Genomic DNA, 22,726 nt, shown 5'->3' with positions numbered 1-22,726 from the left:
ATACCTGAATTGGTCAGTATTATCCAGTAAGACATGACACTTAGGTGCCGATTGAAAAATTGTTTTGCAAATAGCATTAACTTTACGTCTGCTTAGCGATTCAAATTGAACTGTTCAGATTTGCACTAAGCAGTTCAATTTGAACTGCTCTTCACTGACGAGTCTAAGACGCAACGTAAAGAAAAGTAGAAAACTATGGTATTTCCTTCCGATTCCTAGCGTACAGAACCATTCAATGGCTAGTACAACGATCCTACTTACACTAAAATTCTTTCCAGTTCGGGGCTCGAACATACAACAACTGGCTTGTAATATCAGTACCGTTTGCAATGACCTAACTCTACCAAATGAACTACAACTATTATTTTGATTCAACGGTTTTTCAAAAAAAAAAAATCCCCAAAATAGTTTCAATAAACAGCCGTCGTACATTCATAGAGCCTGTCAAAGAATATAGCCGATACTTTAAATATTGTAAGCTACACGCAACAAAAAATAGCTTCTCCCGTGCTTATAAATTCAGCCCTCGCCCATGCAGCCAAAACTGATGTTTATTTATATATAACACTTGCATCCAAATCACCACCAACGATTCCGATTAAGCCATTATTATTCCGTTTCACGTGATCAAACCCGCATAAGATTACGCAGAGTGTAGGCGAATCCGAAGATTAGATTCTTATCGGTAGCGCCGTCGGGGTGTTATTTAGCACTGATTTCGTTCACGATGGCGTTATTTGCATTTAAATCGATTCCGAAGGATGTAAAGATGAAGTGTTTGGTAAGCGTGCGGTTGAAAAAAAAAATAGCAGCTGTCGTAATGTACAACTTGATTACATTTTTCGATGGTTGATAATATCGAACTGTGTACAATTTGAAAGCCGAACTTTTAGCTGATTTTAAATATATATACGAGAATTTGAAGACGATTATGCTGACACTAAAATCGAGTTTATACAAACATGCTTGTAAGACCGATGCTTTAACCTCTGATCCTCCAACGCAACCAAACAATAGTCTGTCTATTTTATTTTTATTCAACTATATAATTTTTAAGGCACATTGCTTAAGCTCTAAGATGCCAAGGGCTTTTTCTAATTTTAATTATCAAATAACTTAGAACTAGGATAGTATATCTAGATAATGTGATGACTTTGGCAGATCCAGCCTTCAGCTGGCGATCGGCACCGGCCGGCGTATTGAATGTAACACGTTGGTAAGTATCTATGTTGGTCGCTTTTTTCTGTCCGTGTGGGTTCGCGGGGAACACCCCCAGGCTGCGAATACCAGGCGGGTGGCCCGTATTCTTTTCATAGACTACAGCGGCCGTCCGTGGGCATTGATGATGATGTTACGGAAGAAAATGAAAAAAATATAGAGAAATGAATATTACGGAGAACAGAGTAAAAGTGGATATGCGAATAGTCTGTCTATATTACACTAAGGTCTCTTTTTACGCGGGGGATACGTACCGCGTAAAAAAACACGCAAAAAAACTACGTAACTTCGGTAATCCGCGTAAGAAAAACTGCGTAACTTTAGAAATCCACGTAAAAATAAATCGAAAAACTAAGAATTTTTTTTGACGCTAAATACCTTAGAAATGCATGAAACGTCCAGATCTGGTGTAATCCCAAAACAAAATTTTTATAACAAAATTTACTTTTAGACTTAGAGACCGCATACACCGCGTATCTTTGGAAACCGGCGTAACATTGGAAATCCGCGTAAAAACGTATAAAAACCGCTCAAAACCGCCTCAGTGTATGCATAATTCTAATATATACGTACGTTTGTATGGATGCGTTCAACCAATCCCAAGTTTTACTATCTGGCAACGATTTACAGAAAGTTTATTGCAGAAAAAAGATAACGTTCCATCGACTAACTCCTAGTTTATACATTCGGTAATTAGTTTATATTTTTTATAATTTCTCATATGCCATTAAAATGGTCTTCTCTTACCAATACTAGAACGGCTTTTGAGAGGCAAATTTTCAACGGCTGTGGAAAGGTGACTTTCATACTGAAGGAATAATAAAATGCATGATCTGTTGTACAAAATTAGTGCAGTGAGAGACTTCTAAAAACCTCGGGACGTACGGTTGCATTACCATTTTTTGCAAATATAGCGTAACCGATTTTCATAAGACTGGATTCAAACTAGGCGTTGAGCGATCCTATAACTTGCCATTCAGCTTCATTTGGATAATGCTTCCGGTTCCGGAAGTACAGTTTGAAGAGTGTTAAAAATGAGGATGAGTAATGTCAGAGTCATAATCGAATTAACGTGAAAACTATAAATATACTCTAATTTTATTCAGATGTAATAAACAATAAAATATTTGACATATCTTGATGTCACCAATCCTGCATATCCTGAAGTCACCGAGACGCATACAAACAAATACACGCAATACATTTTTCTCGAACACAAAGCAGCTGAATTATGGTTTTAATTTCTCTCGTTTGATGCGAAGTACGCATCAAACGAGTGAAAATTATTATTTTCACTTTTGATTTGCTTATTTCAACAGTTGAATATTGTTTATGACTTATTTGCGAACATGTGTAGCCTTTAGTAGGGTAGATTTGTAGATTTTTCTTCGTTGTTTTTCACTTTTCGATGCATTATCTGCAATGCATACGACCAGCAACTGAATGATGTAATAGTACTTGTTTTAAGCCTCACCTGTTTAAACTCAAAATCCTGCCGTAGCCTTTTTTCTTGTGCCAGAACAAGCACTGAGTGAACTACGAACGGCGTACAATGTGCGAAATACCGATTTGCTTATCCCAAAGGAAGAATATATCGTATAAATTCTCTGCGAAAAATGGTTCGTATAAATTCTCTGCGAAAAAAAGGCTCTGAAAATAACCGGTAATTAACCACAGTCATTTCGATGCACCACAACATTAATGCTATTTTCCTCAAATGAACAACACGTGAACTGCAGAATACTCCTTCTTTATTTGAAACTGAAATCTGAAACTGAATGCTTGATTTGGTATCTTGAACTGAATTCTGAACCTGTAACTATATTCTTACAAAACGGTAGCACATGTAACGCTTCGTAACACCTGCAACTTATGAAAAAGTAACGCGTATAACAATTCGTAACAACTATAATTTACATAACAGTAATGAATGTAACGCTACGTAACATCAATAATTTATGAAAATGCAACGCATGTAATGCTTCGTAATACTTAAAGCATACAAAATAGTAACGCATGTAACGCTTCGAAGATCTTATAACTTACCAAAAAGTAACGTAACCAATAACTTATCAAAATGTAACGCTACGCAACACCAATAAAGTATGAAAAAGTAACACATGTAACGCTTCGTAACACTTAGAGCATATAAAATAATAACGCATGTAACACTTCGTAAAACCTTACAAAAAAGTGACGCATGTAATGCTTTATAACACCTGTAGCTTACGAAAAAGTATCGCGTATAACTGACGCTCGTATAATTTTTTAAACGAAAAACAGTATGTTTGGCGTAAAAATCAAGAAAATACAGTACATCGACTTTGAAAAAACAGTACGTTTTGCAGTACGAATTTAATCTAATAATATTGAATAAAAATTCAATTAAATTAAAATTGAGCAATTAATTATCAAATGATTTATTTTCATAATCTCAAAAGTTTTTTTTTAATTCTCTTTTCAAAGACATTTTTTAGTCTAATAGACCCTAAAAATGCATGAAATAATCATCAACCATCAAATAAGCAGAAAACTTCACATCTTTGATTTAGTCTTTCATGATTTTGATTCAATGTATTCTTAATTTTTGGTGGAAACATTTTTCTTTCTTTTAACTCAAGAAAAATTAGCAAAACTGATGTGACGCGCTTTGAACAAGAATTAAAAAACCATGATGAAAAGGAAAGAAAGAGACCAATTTATTTATTTTTTCACGTGTATTTATATTCGCTACGTGTTGTCACTGTTCTTTGTGACGTTCTATATTACGGCAACTCTAAATTCGATGAGTTAAATATGCAAAACTCTGTATTTATTTTTCGATGTTAAAAATACAGTACATTTCAATAGGAAAATACAGTGCAAATTAAAACACACCCTCAGATGGGTAAAAATCAGTACGCAGTATCTGGGTTCAAAATACAGTACAATACTGTAAAATACAGTACGGATACGAAAAATACTTATAACGCTTCGTATCACCTATAATTTACAAGAAAGTAACGGATGTAACGCTTCGTAACACTAATAGTTTATGAAAAAGTAACGCATGTAATGCTTCGTAGCACATATAACTAACACAAAGTAACGTATATAACGCTTCATATCACCTAAAGCTTACGAAAACAGTACCAGGTATAACTAAAGCTCGTATAATTTCTCTACGAAAAACAGTATGTTTGGCGTAAAAATCAAGAAAATACAGTACATTTTGCAGTACGTATTTCATCTAACAATAGTGAATAAAATTAGTGAATTAAAGTTAAGCATATAATTATCAAAGGAATTATTTTCATAATCCTAATATTTTTTTTATTTTTCTTTTCATTTAGTCCAATAAAAACTAAAAAATTCAAGGAATAATCATTAAACATTTCTCGAGGTAAACTTCACATCTTTGATTTAGTCTTTATTGATTTTGATTTAAGGAAATCGTCCAAGTACCATGCGCGCGGATTGTTTTACGAAAATTTCGATGGAAATTTTTAAAAATTTGCCAAAACCAAATACATACAGACCATTGAAACGCTTTTATCTATCTACAGGGCAAAAATGGCTGAAAAAATCAGAGGATTTTACGAGTCTTATCAAAAATAGCTCTAAAAATGAGTGTTTTTGTGATCTTTCACAATTATCTGGAAAAATAATGCGATGAGATAAATTACATTCGGACACATTTTGGGAAAACCTTTTCACGCTTTTCATAGAAAAAACAAGAATTTCAAAAATTTCAACGAAATCGGTTATATGAAATTCGTTGATTTTCTTGAAAAGTGTGAAAAAGGTTTCCAAAAATGTGTCCGAATGTGATCCTTGTTGCCAGCATAAGGTTTTTTTTGAAAAAAAATTTGATACCATCGAATTATTTTTTCAAATAATTGTGAAAGATCACAAATGAAGCTCATATTTTCAGTTCTATTTTTGATAAGACTCGGAAAATCCTTTGAATTTTTCAGCCATTTTTGCCCTGCAGATAGATAAAAGCTTTTCAAAGGTCTATATAACTGAAAAATTCAAAGGATTTTCCGAGTCTTATCAAAAATAGAACTGAAAATATGAGCTTCATTTGTGATCTTTCACAATTATTTGAAAAAATAATTCGATGGCATCAAATTTTTTTTCAAAAAAACCTTATGCTGGCAACAAGGATCACGTTCGGACACATTTTTGGAAACCTTTTTCACACTTTTCAAGAAAATGTTTTTGGTTTTGGCAAATTTTTCAAAATTTTCATCGAAAATTTCCTAAAACCACCCGCGCATGGTACTTGGACGATGGCCTTAAGGGGCGGGTAGGGTCTGCCACTTTTGAAAAATCATTTATTATTTTCTGTTTATTTTCTTATGGTAAAACATTTCAAGAATTTTCTGTGAAATTTTCAAGCTTATTGGAACGAAACTCTGGAAGTTATGGACCTTAATATATGGCTATCTCATTCTACGAAGAAGCAAGAGCTCGGAGCACAGGCCAAAGATTTCTACTTCGATTGACTTCAAAACTTGACAAAACATTCTTGAAATGTAACAAAACATTCTTGAAATTATAAAAGGAAAAAAATGTTTTTTTTAATATTAGACCCTACGGGCTTCCTTGAGTGGTAAATTGTTTCCATTGATTCTATAGATGAAATACTTTAAACGCATTTTTCTCGAAAGCGGAGTTTGAAAGTCCGTCGTCATTCCAAAACTACTGCACCAATTTTTTTTTTCAAATTTTGCACACACTTTCTACATATGAAAAACCAGTCCCCAACGCTTACCTTTTCGTTGTTTTTTACTTTGGGGAGGTTTGACAGCTACAAAATGGCGGATTTTTTCGTGAAAAATCGTAGTTTTCACTTTGAACAACCACCAAAAATTTTAAAAATTAAAAAAAATCAAATAGAAACGTTGGGGTCTAGAAAAACTTTTTCTCTAACTATGCTGCGTTAATTTTTTCTCTTCTGATTAGTCTGCGCTGAGATACAGTGGACACCGCAAATCATGATTTTTAAGAAGCGTTCTAAAAAAATACCTCTTCACCGACTTATTTCTCAATATTTTTTCCACGAAAAAAATACAAAATGTTATTCGAATGATGCTTTTTTATCATGCAAAACATTTGATTTTTTTGTTGAACGATAATTCTGGAAAAAATTCACAAAAATGATGATTTTTTTCATCGTTTAGACCTCCCCGCCACATTATGTTTCTTTCTGGTGGAAACATTTGTCTTTCTTTTAAATCAAGGAAATCAGCAAAATTGTTGTGACACGCTCTGAACAAGAATGAATAATGAAAAAAACAGCGATGAAAAGAAGAACTTGTTAAATAGTAATACATGTAACGCTTCGTAACACCTATATCTTACAAAAAAGTATCGCATGTAACACGTGCAACTTACGGAAAATTATTGCGTATAACGCTTCGTAACGCCTACAACTTACAAAAATGTACCACATATAACGTTTCGAAACACCAATAATTTAAGAAAATGTAACGCATATGAAGCTTCGTAACACATATAGCATAAAAACATATAACATACATAACCCTCCGTAGTACTTAAAACTTACAAAAAAGTAACGCATGAAACGCTTCAAAACTCCCGCAACTTACGAAAAAGTAAGGCCTATAACGCCTAGTACAACCTATAACTTACTAAAAAGTAACGTAATAAAGTAATATTATATGAAAAAGTAACGCATGTAACGCTTCGTAAGACATTAGCCTACAACATTGTAACGCATGTGACGCTTCTTAACATCTATAACTCACAAAATAGTAACGCATGTAACGCTTCATAACACCTGCAATTTTCGAAAAAGTAACGCGTATAACGCTTCGTAACACATATAGAAGATTCAGAAGTGACGTGTACAAAGTTGCACTGCGTTGATAAATCCAGGTGAAGCTTCGACATCAACTGCACGGCCCAGTCGATCGTAAGGCCACGCTTATGATGCGCCGAGTATTTGCGCAAATCCACTTAAAACATAAGGAAAAATGAATGCACCATCGCTCAAACTGAAAGACATTCGCGACACGTGAGAAAGTCTCTAGTGGGAAGTGATTGACCATGAGACTTACTCGCCAGACTTGGCCCCTTCCGACTACCATTTCTTTGCCTCGTTGAGCCACAAACTTCCTGAGCAGCGCTTTGTTTTTTTTTTGGAAATTTACAGAATAACTCTTCTAGTGGTTCAACGCCAGTCGAAAATTCTGGCAAGTGTTATTCACAAATCGCATTATTACATTACTCAGTGGATTTAAAAAGGTTTTAACTTTATTTTTAAGATGATGAACGTTCATTCAGCTTCCGTCGCTCGTTTAAATGTGTTATTAAACATACGACTTCTGGAGCTGACATGTGACACCTAGGCTCGTGACAATAATGAACAACTTAAAACTTTTTTGGTTCGCCATGTTGTCGCATAAAAAGAACCGCAGTCGACGGTGACAACTTCGTCTAGGATCCTTTCTTCAGTTGCACCATGTACAGTAGTCGACACCACCGTAATACTTCTAACCTTCTTTCCGGATTGTGTCTGTCTCACATTTCACCTCAATTCATTTTGTATGCTTTATTTTGCACCGTATTATGCAACCCACGTCGATGCTCCACTTTCGGTTCTAAATAGGAAATAAGCACCAACCGCCGGCTCATAAATATTGTTGTTTTTCCTTCTCGCACACCCTCCCATAAGTCCCAACATAAGAACAGTAGCAGACAGCCGGAATGGTGCATTGTGGTTCCCGTTCATTGAGGTCACCATTAGTTAAGGAGAACTTCAGAACGCTTTCTTTCAAGCGGTTCCGCTTTAAGGTGTGCCAGGATAGGGAAAATACAAAACGGTTCGCGAGGGGTAGAGAGAGAGACACTGAGAATATATCCGATAAAGGAGTTGCCCTTTTGTCACCATGTCCACCATATGACAGAGAAGAAACCCTGCTGGGTGTGTTATCGTGGAATGGAACGAAACGAAACTGATATCAGACACTAGGGGGATTCCGTCCGGAAAGCAGGCAGTCGTGAAAAATTGGCACCTTAGCTGTGTAGACAAAGATGTTTTACACTCTGGTGGAACCGCCGCGAAGCCGAGTTAACTCGTAAGAGGACTATTATCAAGTTTAGTTGCTCTCCGGTGTACGGTTTATCGACGATTAGGTTTCTTGAAAAGAGGACACGAATACGATAGGACATAGGACAATACAAACAGGAGTTTGATGATTCACGATGTAATTGGAATTCGTTGTTTAGACATCGCCCAGCATGGGGCACTTTGGTATTGGAGAAACTTTGATAAAACAAAAATAAATGTGTATTAAATATCAGGCTCGTTTCGAAAAAGTCACGCTAACCGGTGTGTAAATTAACTTATGAGAACAGTGCTGAACATTCTTATGGAGCGAGCCGGTTTTTTTTATTACGGAGCCATATTCAATCCATGCTTTCATTTAAAACCCTTGATTGAAATAACATTCCTCTATATGTGTAAGAAGAAAAAATCGAAAATTTAATTAGGTGCCAAAAGCGATAAATTCTCGTTATTACTCGGTCTTCAACCCTCCCGTTCGCTATATTTACATCGTCATCGATGATAACCACAGCCCGAAACAGCCTTCTCAATATTCTTTTTCCCCTTGTTTAGGACACACTTTGCAGTCAGTTTTATGAGCCAGCCCGTCCGAACCCGACGCTATTCAGGCATCTCAATAACGGGCCGTTTCCGATTATTCGCGAGCAGTGAAACAGCCGAACAGTGCTCTTCGCAGTATCGCACAAGTACTCTCTTGAGACAGTTTTCCCGTTGAATAATAAACGCCGGGGGAGGAAATCATCCCCATCAATTCTGATAGTTTATGGCTATTGGTGTTGTAAACGTTGCCAGCGACAACACTTGGCCAGGATTGACGATATCACAAGGATATGGTTTGTGAATCGTCGTGACAGTGTTTGGATATTCTTGGCATGAATTGTTAGATAGAGACATAAGTTCTACGCTCAGAAATAGACATCATTAAAAAGGATAGTTATATTAGGGGTTTCAATCAAGCGCGTAAGCAAGGGGGGGGAGGGGTCCAAAGGATAAGGGGGCACTCTATGAAACAATAGAAAAAATGGTCTGTCCGAACTAGGCCGATGCGACCGATACGAGCTCTCCAGCACCAATTTACTTACTGCTTCGGCTATGACTGAGTTGCACATGCACAAAGGTGCATGTGCAGCTCAGCCATAGCCGAAGCAGAGAAGACGAAAAACGAAAGACAAAAGACGAAAGACGAAAGACGAAAGACGAAAGACGAAAGACGAAAGACGAAAGACGAAAGACGAAAGACGAAAGACGAAAGACGAAAGACGAAAGACGAAAGACGAAAGACGAAAGACGAAAGACGAAAGACGAAAGACGAAAGACGAAAGACGAAAGACGAAAGACGAAAGACGAAAGACGAAAGACGAAAGACGAAAGACGAAAGACGAAAGACGAAAGACGAAAGACGAAAGACGAAAGACGAAAGACGAAAGACGAAAGACGAAAGACGAAAGACGAAAGACGAAAGACGAAAGACGAAAGACGAAAGACGAAAGACGAAAGACGAAAGACGAAAGACGAAAGACGAAAGACGAAAGACGAAAGACGAAAGACGAAAGACGAAAGACGAAAGACGAAAGACGAAAGACGAAAGACGAAAGACGAAAGACGAAAGACGAAAGACGAAAGACGAAAGACGAAAGACGAAAGACGAAAGACGAAAGACGAAAGACGAAAGACGAAAGACGAAAGACGAAAGACGAAAGACGAAAGACGAAAGACGAAAGACGAAAGACGAAAGACGAAAGACGAAAGACGAAAGACGAAAGACGAAAGACGAAAGACGAAAGACGAAAGACGAAAGACGAAAGACGAAAGACGAAAGACGAAAGACGAAAGACGAAAGACGAAAGACGAAAGACGAAAGACGAAAGACGAAAGACGAAAGACGAAAGACGAAAGATGAAAGACGAAAGATGAAAGACGAAAGACGAAAGACGAAAGACGATAGACGAAAGACGAAAGACGAAAGACGAAAGACGAAAGACGAAAGACGAAAGACGAAAGACGAAAGACGAAAGACGAAAGACGAAAGACGAAAGACGAAAGACGAAAGACGAAAGACGAAAGACGAAAGACGAAAGACGAAAGACGAAAGACGAAAGACGAAAGACGAAAGACGAAAGACGAAAGACGAAAGACGAAAGACGAAAGACGAAAGACGAAAGACGAAAGACGAAAGACGAAAGACGAAAGACGAAAGACGAAAGACGAAAGACGAAAGACGAAAGACGAAAGACGAAAGACGAAAGACGAAAGACGAAAGACGAAAGACGAAAGACGAAAGACGAAAGACGAAAGACGAAAGACGAAAGACGAAAGACGAAAGACGAAAGACGAAAGACGAAAGACGAAAGACGAAAGACGAAAGACGAAAGACGAAAGACGAAAGACGAAAGACGAAAGACGAAAGACGAAAGACGAAAGACGAAAGACGAAAGACGAAAGACGAAAGACGAAAGACGAAAGACGAAAGACGAAAGACGAAAGACGAAAGACGAAAGACGAAAGACGAAAGACGAAAGACGAAAGACGAAAGACGAAAGACGAAAGACGAAAGACGAAAGCCGAAAGACGAAAGACGAAAGACGAAAGACGAAAGACGAAAGACGAAAGACGAAAGACGAAAGACGAAAGACGAAAGACGAAAGACGAAAGACGAAAGACGAAAGACGAAAGACGAAAGACGAAAGACGAAAGACGAAAGACGAAAGACGAAAGACGAAAGACGAAAGACGAAAGACGAAAGACGAAAGACGAAAGACGAAAGACGAAAGACGAAAGACGAAAGACGAAAGACGAAAGACGAAAGACGAAAGACGAAAGACGAAAGACGAAAGACGAAAGATGAAAGACGAAAGACGAAAGACGAAAGACGAAAGACGAAAGACGAAAGACGAAAGACGAAAGACGAAAGACGAAAGACGAAAGACGAAAGACGAAAGACGAAAGACGAAAGACGAAAGACGAAAGACGAAAGACGAAAGACGAAAGACGAAAGACGAAAGACGAAAGACGAAAGACGAAAGACGAAAGACGAAAGACGAAAGACGAAAGACGAAAGACGAAAGACGAAAGACGAAAGACGAAAGACGAAAGACGAAAGACGAAAGACGAAAGACGAAAGACGAAAGACGAAAGACGAAAGACGAAAGACGAAAGACGAAAGACGAAAGACGAAAGACGAAAGACGAAAGACGAAAGACGAAAGACGAAAGACGAAAGACGAAAGACGAAAGACGAAAGACGAAAGACGAAAGACGAAAGACGAAGTATATTACGTTTTCAAGTTTAAGTTCGATATTCCCGGGAATGTTTGAAACAAGAAATCATCAAAATTTGCCAAAAGATTCCTGATCTGGTAAACGATTTGTGGATGTGGTGAATCACGTACTCCTTTCATCATTTAAAACGATGTGAATTGCACGGAAGAGTGCCTTAAGAAGCGTCTCTTGAAATTCATTAAAATGCGCAAAGGATCAACACTGTTTTGGTCAAGGATCTTGCCCCTACGCTTGAAACGTGCTTGAGTGTATCCGAAAAACCTGTTTTAATCCACCTAGTGGTGTAATGATACCTTTCTCCTATTACTCATAACATCAAAAATATTACAGTGGAATTCGCAAAAGCTGTTCATTGAATAGAGATAGGAAAGTTTGTTCGGACTTAATCTAACAAACCCTACAAATTCTGTTTACCCTGTAGTTCCGGAACCGAAAGTAGTATCCCCAACAAATTAAGGAATTCCGTATGAAACTGTGAGACTTGCAACAGTTCTGAACCTAGTTAAACCTAGACTTACTATCTCATGCTCTATTTCGATTAAATCAATTGAACGATATCTAACAAACGAAGCGAACCTGCGTTTCTGTTACTTCTGCAAATGTAATTCAAGCTAAACAGCATGAAACAGCAGCATAAAACAGTAGTAGGATTATTAGTTTTATTATTATTATTATTATTGACATCACTACACCACCGGCACGGTATTACTGCACTATTGGCTGTGAAAATTGCATATTATTTTCAAATAAATTTGAACTCAATGACATTCGTTTATTCTTTCAATCGCACTTATCATAGAATAGCAACCGCAGCACCGTCTTTTACCAATATCACACACCATTAGCAGACATCAGTAACCGTTTCGACTTTTTTATAACGTGAACGAAATAGAACAAAGCACGCATCGTTTTTTTGTGTTTGCTTCTTTTTTCGGTATGGTACTTATTGTCGTTCTAAATGACGATTTGAAAACTTTGACACTCATCACCCTGTAACTGCGGAACCGGAAGTCGGATCCGGATGAAATTTCACAGTAGCTTTAAAGATAATATGAGCTTTAATTCAAATCAAGATATGTGAAAATCGGTTCAAGCATCGCAGAGAAATCGAAGTGAGTTCTATTTTTTAGGCTTTTCTGCACCACATTTTTGTCACATACATACACACACACGGACGGACATACATACAGACATTTGCTCAGTTGGTCGAGCTGAGTCGAATGGTATATGACATTCAGCGCTCCGGGCCTCGGTTAAAAAGTCGGTTTTCACAGTGATTACATAGCCTTTCTATATGAGAAAGACAAAACGGAATCATTTATAATACCAACAATTATGAATCAACCAAATTTAAGCCCATTACACATTAAACTAGAGGTAGTTTTGACGAAAACTTGCAATAATCATTTTAATTTTAATGAGGTAATATGTGTCGTAAAATTTTCAAATGGACCCTTCAGTCTGAGAGACAGAAAAATGTGTATTTTCCAATTACTATCAGTAAAAACTATGTAACCAGTTTGTCACAATAAAGCCAAATAGATACCTGGAATATACCTTTAGAACCAACATAGTAGAATCTGTTTGATCCAAAAATATGCGAAATATTTTTGATGTACGTTGCATTCTTCCCAACACATAAAGTTTAAGCTCATTATTTCAAGTTAGCACAAGTTTGCTAATGTGTTTGATATGCTTACTTTCCATTGCAGGAATGCTTCACAATGGGATAGCCATCGAGTCATCGACATCGAAAGCAGGGTAAGTGTGCATAATGCTTTACAGAGTGTAACTACATCACTTGCTTGCTGGTTGTATGTGAATACTAATTAACATTTGCATGTCAATCACGTTACTTTGGTACGAGCTAGTGAGAATGCCAAATCGCAGCACAAATTGCAACCAGCTGATAGAAGCCTTTCGGAAAACTCAGCGCTCATATGCTGTAAACAGTAACGTCCTTCACTATAACATATTTGTTTATCTGCTCGGTGCTAACTTCATGGTTTAAAACTTTCGTTTTTGATTAGAAGGGTTCAATTTTCATTGTTTGTTTCTACCAAATAGTCTCTGGTTAGCCTTATGTTGCAAAAAGATAATCGATTTAGCATTTTTGCAGTTGACTTGAGCTTTAAATATAAAGTGCACGGTGCAAAAAATAATCTTCTTCCCAATCCTACATGATTTTTGCGTGTAGTTTTAAAGGGGGTGAAAAAAAATTGAACCATACCGACCCTGCACAGTCAAATCATACACCAAGTTATTTTCAACCGGGAAGTCTTCTGAGTTGAGTTTCATCACATCCACAGTAGTTCACTTGTCAGAACGATTTCCTCGAATTTGCGAATTTATAACAAAGATAAATATTTATGCAGCTTAGTCGATTACTTCACTTCACCAGAAATCATAAAATTATTGATCGTGTACAATACACGCCCAAAATTAGCTTTTTGAAACATTTATAGTTTAAGTTTTACTTATTGTGTGAAAGGAAAAAAAACATTTGAGATCAACCAGTTCCTTCGCAACTCATAGACTTCCAAACGGAAACTAGATACAAGTTTTATAAAAATTTTTAAAATAATTAATATTGTTAGTATTTGGTTCTGTGCTTGTTAAAAAAATCGCAAGTTTGTCAAGCAAAACTACATAGAATTTTTCTTCGGCAGGACATGAATGAGCAATGTTTTAAAGATTAGAATATAGCAGAGAAATGAACGGCTAAATCCCAAAAAATTCGAAAAAATTCGCCCAAACATAGATATACGTCTTCATTTCTCGTCGACTAAATCAATTTGTAGTTATGAATCCGACTTTTTTTAATTTGTAAACGGATCCAAACAGGAATGTCAAAACTGAAAATATCATCAAATCTCAAAACAAAGTACTACTTTATTGAAAGATGGCTTTTTGGTCAAGTGTTGCTTTACAAAATATTTATTTTGCGTTAAAAGCCGACGTTTCGAAGGAATATCCCTTCATCTTCAGGGCAAAAACGACAACAAATTTTGTTCGTCAAGCGGATTGAAACATTGAAAATGGTCGAAAACGGGAACGGCTACTCTACAACAGTCACTTCCCCTGCACATCAAACCATGATTCAATCTGCTACACTCGACCAAAAAGCCATCTTTCAATAAATTACAACAAAGTGGTCGTACCGTCTTCACAATAAAGTACTACGGAGGAACTTCTAAATAAGCGCAGTATTTCTACCGATCACCATCTTTAGTCTTTCGCTGGACGAACTGCTTTTGTGTTTAAACTTCAAAAGTTTGCAATGTAAGTTTAAAGTTTTTATTTTAATTAAATTGATCGCGTTTCAACCAGTGCGGTAAAATTCCATTTTCAATCGAATGATAACAGATGAAAATGAAATTTATGGTTACTGACCGTCAGCATATCGATACAAATTCATATGACTTTTGCTTTTCAAGTAAAGCTCCCATAATTCATCGTCAGTTGAATCATCGTACCTAGTCATTTGAAGTTTTGCTTGCTCAGTTTCAAATGCCAAGTAGTCTAGCTGCTTCATTGTCTTCGCTCTTGGTAGTGAGCAAGTTCAAATGAATAAAATTATAAATGCAGTAAAGTATTAAAAATGAAAACTGAAGAAGGAAACTATTAATTTATGTATATTCCGTAATTGATATTTCAGCTATCTGGTTTGTCCTTTATCTATTGTCTTGAACCAATTTGAATGTTAACATAAACCTTATTTGACGGGCGCTCTCACACTATTGAAAGAGATATTTTGTTACTTCAAGAGATCAACTGACGGTAGTAAAACTGAGCTTCGATTTGATGAGAATCGATTGAAGAACTGAATGCTGCCGGTTCGGTATGTCAGCGAACGTTGTGTGTATCAGAGTGTGAAGTTTACTGCAGTAGAGAGTGTCAGTGTGTTTCACATTCGGTTTCAATTGAATTGAATGAAGTTTTACTGCACTGCAGTTTCAACTGCAAGTAGACTCTATTTCAAACAGACGCTAAGCTGCATTCGGCCGCAACAAGCATCAAATATACTGTTTGATTTTGATATTTGCTTCTCGGTTGTGAAAATGGCCGTCAAAATTTTGCTTGTGCATCGCAATAATTTATATTATTCGCTTGGAAACGCTTGCAACTGGTCTTTGCGTTCAGGAATTTTTCCTGAAATATGGAAGTGCATGGAATTCTATGTGTTTTCAGTGCATAAAAAGGGGAACAAGTAAATTGTATCCAACTGCCGTGGAATAGCTACTTTATGCACTATATCGAAGCTATTTGAAATTTTAATTCTTGATTTCATAATTCATAGTAGCTTTGACTACATATGTGAGACTCTACATAGATTTATGCCCAAACGTTTAACTTCCAAAAATTTAATCTCCTACACTTCCTTCTTCATATGATCTTTGCAAGCACGACTGCAAGTTGATTTGGTATTCGCCGATTTCTCCGTTGCGTTGTTGCATAACATACATATTTAGGGTAAGGGTTCCCTATTTCATCTCATTTGTAAGAACGTTACCTTAAAAACCTGATTTAGCCACTAAAATTACTATGATTTTTTTTTTATATCTCTGCTTAATTCGCCTTGCTCCACATGTAGAATTGATTCACATTCCTTGGAAATTAAAATAATGTTAAAAAAATCAGCTAAAAACACTCGTGATATGTCACTACTCTGCTCCTAATTCCATCTCAAAGGATTTATATTTATCCTATCGTTGGTCCTTTATTCACCCTATTAATTAGTAATGACGACAGTAAACAAAACAAAACATTGCACTATTACACTCTTAGGCTCAAAATGTCCGATTTTTTCTTAAAAATGGCCTGATGCCAACTATAAGACAACACACGATATTTCTAGAAGTTTTGAATCATTTCGACGTTTAAAAATTTTTGGGTCGTTTTCGTTACCTTTCGTTTTAAATTTAAAATTTTACTGTACAGTTAATTTGGTAAACTCAACAACAAAACAAAAAAGGAATTGTTTTTATTTAGGCATTAGCCCTGGAACTGAACGCGATAGGCAACGTCTGGGCAGCAGTATTACGATCGACGGCGACGAGTTCGAGGTGGTTGACGAGTTCATCTATCTTGGCTCACTGGTGACTGCGGACAACGACACCAGCCGGGAGATCAGGAGGCGCATTATATCCGGAAGTCGTGCCTACTATGGACTCCACAAAACATTGAGATCCAGGAAACTTCACCCCCGCACGAAGTGCACCATGTACAAATCACTGATAAGACCGGTGGTTCTCTACGGGCACGAAACGTGGACAATGCTCGAGGAGGACCTGCAAGCACTCGAAGTCTTCGAAAGGAGGGTGCTGAGAACGATCTTCGGTGGTGTGCAGGAGAATGGAGTGTGGAGGAGAAGAATGAACCACGAACTAGCGCAACTCTACGGTGAGCCAAGTATCCGGAAAGTAGCCCAGGCTGGAAGGGTACGGTGGGCGGGGCATGTCGTGAGAATGCCGGACAACAGCCCCACCAAGTTGGTGTTCACCTCTAATCCGGCAGGTACAAGACAAAGAGGAGCGCAGCGTTCACGGTGGCTGGACCAAGTGGAGCGAAACCTGGATAGTATCGGGCGCCGACGTGGTTGGAGGCAAGCAGCCATGGATCGAGTTACATGGAGAAGAATTGTTGATCAGATAAAATCTTAAAAGATGTAATATCAGAAATATATATATATATATATATTAGCCGTATTGTATCTGTTGGATCATGTTGGATCAATGGAGGTTTTATGCCTGCTGGAGAGAGAGATTACCAAATTTCATCTGCATCGGGCTTTCCCTTGCTCCCAAAATAAACAAAATAAACAAAATTCCAACTTCATTAAGATCACTTGATCCAACGATTATATCCAGTATTGGTGATTGCCGAAAATTTCACAGAAGCTGCTATATTGCTATCTATATTGTATACAACATTTTCAATCCGGTAGAAGATGCTACAAGAACTCGAGTCTCTCAATGCATGAACCGCGAGAGAATTTTTCTACATTCCTTCGCTCCACTTCATACTCTGAGTATTTCTCGGCCCTTAAAAAAAATTGCAGTCTGATAATGATCGCCGCTGTGTGGAATTTACCAAGAGAGAATCGCAAGTTGACAATTATCGCAGAAAATCGAATCGATGATTCTCATACTAGGTTGCAATATTTCAAAACCCTTGTGTGGAGTATTCACATACATTTTCATAGACACAACTTATACAAAGATTATATGCACATAGTTAGAATAAGCGGCAATAGTAAAATGATTCTATCGCAATTATCAACTGCCTGTATAGAATCGGATCGCGAAACGAGAATAAGCAACCGTTAGTTGCTTCAGAGAGGATCCCCACAGCAGCGTGCTAACCTTTGATTCTCAGAAATGTCATCGAGAGAAATTTCGTTCTCGTACTGGTGTCGATTCTATGTTAAATGAGCCATGCCGGGTTTTTTGTTGTTGCGATGATTTCCAACTCTTTGATGGCACTGATTCAATCGGTGAAGAGTTGCCAGCGAACGTTCTTTGATACAATAAAAGCCATCCTTGATTATATCTTCAAATAAAATAGTATTCTATTCTAAATGCTTGAATATCAAATAACAGAAAAATTCGCCTTTTTTAAATTATTTTGTACTTACTTTGATATTACAATGACAGAATTTTATATTTTGCTTCTATTTTATCATGCAGATGTCGTAATGGTTTTTGATATTTCAACTCTTATTTCAAACCAGGGGTGGAAATAAGCAAAGTTTTTGATTCACAGTAAATAAAAATAGTTAGTATTATTTTTTCATATCACATATTTATTTATTTATTTATTATAATGAATTCTGCAACGAATGATTTTTGGAAAGATAAATTTTGATTTTACTTAGAATTTGTAAATGTCTTCATCGTTATCAGTATTACTGTCTGATTCAGAATCAACATTTCAACCAAGTCCGGTTCGTTTTAACGCTACTCTGTGTTCATTAGACAAGTTTGAAGTTCAAATGGCTGTCACTTACAGTTCCGATGATGTAGTGGTATAAGTGACGTTAACGTCAAAACCGTTTACTGCTCAATTTTCTCGGATATATATTATCCGATATCAATTATTTTATGCTCGTTAAGTGAGTTTATGTCGTTGGTCGCATCGAAATTCCATGGTTCGAGATGTATTTGAAATTTATTCAGTAATAGCGTCGTGGTGGAGTAATATCATCAATAAAAACAGCTAATAATATTAACATACATGCTGCAATGAATAATAATTATAACTGTATGAAAAACATGTCAAAGCGTCACAAAGCGTGCTATGGAGTTGATTAATATTAACCTATTCAGCTTGAATATCATACACAGAAGTAACAGGAGTGCAGGATTTGACTACGCCAATTCAAACTCACCATTGAAACGCTGCGTCAAATGCTGCGCTCCAGTCACCTTTTTAAATCAAATTCATGTCAAATAGCGTTTCATTGGGTTTAATCTAGATAGTGCAGGAACACCATCATCAGCATCAACCAGCTGGAATTAAAACAAAGTCTTTTTCGCTATAATCACTATTTGGTGAGGTACTCATGTCTGATTTTGCGTATAAGCGATTTTCTTCCAAAATGCTCAAAGCTGATCGAATCGATAATAGAACCTCAAAATCACCACCGATCAGTATTGATTTTGATCGATATGATTCAAAGATCACTGATCAACTGATCCTAAAAAAAATAGATCAGTAGTGATCTTTTTTCTTAATTCACGAAACAAGAGAACGAACGAACGGCTCTTTTTTTTTATAAAACTCTGCAACACTGAACGGTTCTTTAAAATGAACTGTTTTGCCCATCTCTACAGCTAATGCTCTTCACCTGCGCATGGTTGTCTTCTGAGTATGAGAACAAATTTGTCTCGCAATAAATAGAGCGCGTATGGGTAAGGTCTGCTGCTACTCTGTGTAATATACAGTTCCCACCATTTAAAAACTAATCGCCATTTTAGTTTTGTTACCGAATTTTTTAATTCACATGTTTAATGTTTAATGTTCGGTTTTCTAATTCACAATCGGAAATCTTGATTCACATTTTCCTGCGCAAAACGGGCTTATTTCCACCTCTGTTTCAAACTAAATAATGTTAATGTCTACCTTTGAGATGTTTGGTTTTAATAATAAAATTTTTTATTTGCAAATCACTTCTACCCGGGTTATTGCGCTGTAGTTCCTAAACAAGAAGTTGGATCTGGATCAAATGTTTTACAATTAAAACAAAACAAGTCCTTTCAATTAAATCTTAGGTCGGTTGTATCATCTCCGAGAAAACTTAGTTCACAACTTTTCATAAGTTTACACATATTACTCTGTAACTCCAGAACCAGAAGTCGGATCCAAATCAAATTCAATAGTAGGTTATGAAACTATTAAACCTTTCATTTCAATATAAGTTTGTGAAAACGTTTCAGTCATCGCCGAGAAAAGTGAGTTCATATTTTTTGTTTCATGCATACACACATACACACACAGAGACACTTGCTCAGTTCGTCGAGCTATATGAAAAAGGCAAAAAGTTAAAAGCAAAAACTAAATGTAATCCAAATCCAAAATTCGCGAGTAGATATCAGTGAATTCATATAGAGACCAGTAATTTCATTCAACAATATTCAAACAAAGCTCACATTTTCCTTACAGATCACACTAACAACAAAGCACATCATCTTGGTACATTAACCATTATCGAAACATACTTCCGAATTGGTCGAAGTCATGTTATGGTCATTCGAACTCGGATGGTTTATTTCACAAAATATAAAATTCCCATTTCATAAACCACCAGATAGGCGCTTTCCCATTACATGCGGGAGAATGTACATACCAATATCACACTTTTATGATGTGCTTGGATTTGAGTAGTATGTATGTACTTGGCGCTTTTTATCTCATCCCGTTAAAACAGTTTCCTTCGGAATATGTTCTTGAAATAGAGCTACCAGACATCAGAGTAATGCGGGCTGCATCATGGTTTCCTTTACTGGTCACATTGTATTGAAGCATGTTTGAAATTACAGTCAATTGTTGATTTATTTGGATTCCTCGTTCAATTGAAGCGTCAGCTTATCAACAGTGAAAAACGTCCCCTCCGATAAAACGTAATAAACCGCACAAACCGACAACCGACTGTATTTTTACTCTGATACGGAAGTACACATTCAACCTTGGATGAGTAAAGCGCATGTTCTGTTATCACCCTGCCTGGGAGAGTCCCCCCAGTTCCCCTCGACCCCCGCCAGTAAGCATGGAAGAAAGTGAGAGGAAAACAGCCAACAGCGTCGGATAATTCTCGAAGCCCCTCGGAAAGCACCAACTTTCTGTAGTCAAGGCACTGGAAGCTGTGTTTGTCAACGCGCTTTGCTTTTCCTCGTTTTTGCTCATTTTTATCTCTCTTTTCCTAGTTTTCTCACGCGTTGCTTTGATGATGGTTGTGGTACTGAAACGAAAGGACTACAAACGGGAGCTGCACGAATACCACCTAGTTTGCATTTCATCTCTTGCGTAAAGTAGACGGTTAGCCGGAAAACTCCCCAAGGTTCTTAGAAATAGTGGCTGCTGAAGGTGTTTTAAAGTTTTCCACTAGTTAAATTGATTCAGAATTGTGTCTACATTTAGGTGGTGATTAGCGAAGTGAGATTCAGTGCCTAAAAGTCCATTGAAAGTTTGTCTCAAAACAACGGAAATCTCCATAGACATTCCTTCATATCATTCAGAGCAGTGTATTTTTTTCTGTGTCTTCCACTGGTCTGTAGCTTTAGCGTATGGGTGGGTTGTTTTTGGGGGGGGGGGGGTGAGGGTGTAGGGATTGTTGTCAGTTCCTAGCAGAATCACGGTGTAATTGTTTTCTCTTTACTGGGGCCCGATAGCGAATTCCGCTACAGTAAAGCTTCCATTCTGCAGTGGAACGGCATACCGACACTGAGAAAGTGCTGTTTGTTTTACACGCGGTACAGCAATATGAATGTTTCGAAGTCCTAAGTAAACTCAACCGAAACTATACTCACTGGCAAATGGTCGGCTCAACATTATTCCCCTTTCGATGTGCTGATGGGACGTGATTCCGAACGGACGAGAACGAGACTGTTTTCGGTGTCCGCTAGTCTGGTGCTGAATGAAGCCGTTGCTGTGTTTTAGTAAAAGCATATGAACCAACAAACACGCACACATCGGTGCACGATGCTTTAGCTGGAGATTAAAATCAAATAAAGTAAGTGTGATTTATTTAATTATTTTTGTCTACACCGCATCCCGTAATACGTTCATCTAAGCGGGAAACAAATATCCTCCTACACTAGCATAATAATAAAAGTTCGAGTAAGATTACAAGTCGTTTAATTTTGACTTACGGCGATTTGTAATTGAATTATTTGATGATATAAAATCGGGAATAATTGAATAACTTTTTTCTTCATGATACAGGATTACAATTCTATAAACATTAACCGATTATATTAGAAATCAGATGAGCTTGATGCAAGTTTCATTTTAGAGTTACTTACTACTTTATCCGGTATTTCTGGATCCGGGATAGCCAAAGTCGATTCATTTGTCCTTCGAATAACAAAACCTTCGGATTGGAACAGTTTATATTTTTTTTTGTGTTTCGTGTCTTTAGATGCGAATACGTCTTATTTTACTATGGCGCACCTTTTCAAAGTGTAGAGCTTAATCGTGAATATTTCGAGTTGTACTAAATGCGAAAACATAATTTCTTCTCTATGTTATCATCAATATGATCAGAAACTTATGATTATATTGTCAACAATATGAGATAACTTCAAACTTAAAAAATAAATTTTTCCTTTTTTTCGATACAATGAAGAAAACTCATCACGCTCAGTTGCCTTTCTCGTACCCGGGACGACGGCTTCGAGATAGTCAAGTACATATCAGTCCCGATCAGTGCTGTAAAACTTCATCAAATTCAATTGAAACCGAATGTGGCACACATTGACGATTACTTTACTTCAGTAAACTTCACATTCTAACACACAACCTTCACTGACATACAGAACGGGTAGCATTCAGTTCTTCACTCGTTTCTCCTTTAATCGAAGCTGAGTTTAACCGCCACCGTCAGTTGATCTCTTGAAATAAAGTATATCTTACAATTAAATGAGAGAACGGC

At 37.0% G+C, this 22,726-nt stretch overlaps 1 protein-coding gene across 6 annotated transcripts in view; it reads left to right on the top strand.

Annotated features, from left to right (window-relative positions):
- Positions 1 to 22,726, top strand: part of LOC131438930 (homeobox protein 5) — a 260,066-nt gene that overhangs the window by 29,353 nt on the left and 207,987 nt on the right. For 2 of the 6 annotated variants that reach the window (XM_058609330.1, XM_058609331.1), the window contains exon 2: positions 13,287 to 13,335. The gene's annotated coding sequence lies outside the window, so the exon portion shown is untranslated. Of the gene's footprint in view, positions 1 to 13,286; positions 13,336 to 20,951; positions 21,229 to 21,494; positions 21,806 to 22,726 lie in introns of those variants that run through there. The other 4 variants (XM_058609332.1, XM_058609334.1, XM_058609335.1 and 1 more) reach the window with 3 other exon arrangements.

Source organism: Malaya genurostris, chromosome 3 (genome assembly GCF_030247185.1).
Source record: "Malaya genurostris strain Urasoe2022 chromosome 3, Malgen_1.1, whole genome shotgun sequence".
NCBI classification, from domain to species: Eukaryota; Metazoa; Arthropoda; class Insecta; order Diptera; family Culicidae; genus Malaya; species Malaya genurostris.
This window is presented reverse-complemented; position numbering and strand designations above follow the sequence as displayed.